This window comes from Lathyrus oleraceus, chromosome 5 (assembly GCF_024323335.1).
Source record: "Lathyrus oleraceus cultivar Zhongwan6 chromosome 5, CAAS_Psat_ZW6_1.0, whole genome shotgun sequence".
NCBI lineage: Eukaryota > Viridiplantae > Streptophyta > Magnoliopsida > Fabales > Fabaceae > Lathyrus > Lathyrus oleraceus.
In genome coordinates this window covers 348235186-348238327 of record NC_066583.1, presented here as the reverse complement: position 1 = coordinate 348238327, position 3142 = coordinate 348235186, and positions in this window count along the sequence as shown.

The following is a 3142-nucleotide window of genomic DNA, read 5'->3' as shown; positions in this document are numbered from 1 at the left end:
TAAGGTAGAACAGAAGGTATACAGAGGTATGATTACCTCTCTCTTATACTTGACTGTTTCTAGACCTGACATATTATTTAATGTCGATTTTTATGCTCGCTTCCAATCAAATCCTAGAGAATCCCACTAAACAGTTGTTAAGAGGATCTTCAAGTATCTTAAAGATACGATTAACCTTGGCTTGTATTATAGAAAATCTAAAGATTACAAGTTAGTGGGTTATTGTGATGCTGATTATGCTAGAGATAGACTTAATAGGAAAATAACTTCTAGAAGCAGCAAGTTTCTGGGAGACAACCTGATCTCATGGTCCAGCAAAAGGGAATCAGCAATAGCACTATCAACTGCTGAAGTTGAATACGTTGCAACTTCTGGATGCAACACTTGGATGCTCTAGATGAAAATTCAGCTAGAAGATTTTCAAATATATGAGAGTAACATCCATATACTCTGTGATAATACTTCTGCTATTTGTTTATCTAAGAATCCCATTTTGCATTCTATAACAAAACATATTGAGATAAAACATCACTTTATACATGACTATGTTCAGAAGGGAATTTTAAGTTTTAAGTTTATTGATACAAACCATCAATAGGGTGATATCTTTACAAAACCCATTGTTCAAGATAGATTCATTTTCATTCTGAAAATTTTAAAAATGGACTTATGTCCAGAATGAAAAAGATGTTTTTCTAATAATGTTAATCTCTCAGAATGGTCAAATGATACTCTGAGATTTGTTTTTGGTTATGAATGTGTGAGTCTTCTGAAGTTAAAAGGTTTCATAAGTTCAAAAGTATTTTTTCAGAAATTGTTTGGTTAAATAATTTGTCTTTGAGATACTGAACATTTTTTTGCATATATTAGTTTTCAATCAGTCTCAATTAGTGGAACAGTTTTTAAAGACAATTGTCTTAGAAAACTTAACAATTTCTTACCCTTGTCATATTTTTGCACTATTAAAAAAAAATCATGATTGCAAAACCTCTACTTAATCCAATTCACTCACTTCACACACTTTCGCTACATCCATAACCTACACTTTCTCTCTTTAAGCTCAAAACTTTTAGTAACCCTAAAACCCTTTTTTCTTCATGAACAATGGCTTCACAACAATCTGCTCAAGAATCTCAACAACAAAGTGTTGCAACAACTCAACGAATTTCTTGTGGTTCTTCTTCATCATCACAACAATAACCACAAATATCATATCTCCTTCAAGTTGATTTGTTGAAATATGGTCCAGGTCAACTTGTGCATATTGAAGATGCTTATGAGATACTCTTGAACTCACTTTGACTACTCCTACAGAGAAACTGGAAGTTCTTTGTGAACTATTGGTTGAGTTTAACAACATGAAAGACAATGGAATTGATCTTTTAACTGTTGTCAAGTTTCAAGGTTGGGAACAGTTTTTCAATCGTCTTCAAGGTGTAGTCTTCTATCATCTGGTTAGAGAATTCTGGATCATACCAAGTCTTCATTGTTCCAGGTTACTTCTTTCGTGTTTGAAAAAGAGATTGTTATTTGTGAGAAACTCATAGCCAAACTCATTGGTCATGATGGATCTGGAATTAGATATGAACAAAGGGTGGAAAAGGAATCTAATTCGATTGAGATTTCTAAAGTGATTTCCGTCTCTGGAAAACACTCAAGAAAGATCAAGGGTGTTCAACCTAAGCTAAAGTTTGGGCTAGAATTCTTCTGGGATGTGCTCATCGCAGAAGGTTAACAAATTCTTATGACTACATCAATGATGACCAACAATACATCCTTCATTACATTGCTATTAATAAGACAATGAATCCACCTACACTTCTCTTTCATCACTTAAGGGATAGTGTGAAGGAAACCAGAGAAGGTAGCAGAAAGATGAAGAATTGGATTCCTCTTGGTTGGTTGATCTCAGATATCCTGATGGAGAGCAAGTTAATTGAATCTTTAACAAAAGATTAGATCACCTAAAGTAATAAGTCCTCCTGCTGAAATTCCCAAGGAAGACATCTATAACAAAAGGATCCCTTTGGAAGACTTTCCAATCTTCTCAAAGCCAGATCCACTAGATGTTGTGATAGGATTTCTAGAGAACTGTCATACAGATTCTATTCGCATAGCTTCTGAAACTATTTCTAAGAAGACAAGGAAGATTTCTAAGAAGCAATCTGAGAGGATGGCTAGAAAGTTTAAGGCTGCCAGGGAGAATTTGGGTACTTCTACTGAAGAATCCAGAGTTGCTGGTGCTAGTTATGCTGGAACTACTTCTGGTAAGTTTATTCCTTCTAAAGCTCGCTCGTTTTCTTTTGATAACAGTTCATCCATTCCATCAACCACTTTCACTTCACCTACCCCCGTCCCACATATTTCGGAACAAGTTCGCTTCCAAACTAGTTTTCTTCCCCAAACTACAAATACAAATGTCATCATTCCTCCACCTACACCATCACATTCTGAAATTCTAACCTTCATTCTCATACCAACACCTCAACCACTTTTTCCACTTTCCATCTTTTCCCAACTCACTCAATCAAAAACCCTACCTCACCAACTCTTTTTGGAAACTATCAACCAACATTCACCACTCACTCTGAACCTCGTGACTCTAATTCTGAGTCAGATGTTGAACTTATTATAGTCCCAAACAAAAACTCTTATCTTGATTCTGATCAAACTTCTTTTCAAATCAACATTCGTCCCACTCCTCTAGATGATTTTTTCAACAGTTTGAAAGTGAGGTTATTGCTAGACTAGAAACTCACTGAAGTTTTCAATTCTAACACAAATTTTTCTGAAGTGTATGCTCTAACCAACAACTTCATAAGTTGGATAGATGTCAGCTCTAAAGAGTTGAAATTCTTGTGCCTAAAGGAAGTTGTATAGTTGAACCTCTACTTCAGAAGGTTCCTCAAACGCTTCTTCTTCCTGCTCAAAAAGTTATCCCTCCTTCTTCACCAGATCAGATGACTTTGGCTACTTCTGAGACGAATCTTGAAGTTGGAAGTGTTTTTGGGGTTAAGAAGCCTATGATTTATAAGGAAATCATTTTGAAGACTTTGGAAGACCTGATGGCTGAGAATTTTATGGTCAAAGAAAGGCTGGACAAATAGGATGAGATGTTCAAGGTTCAAGATGAGAAGACAAC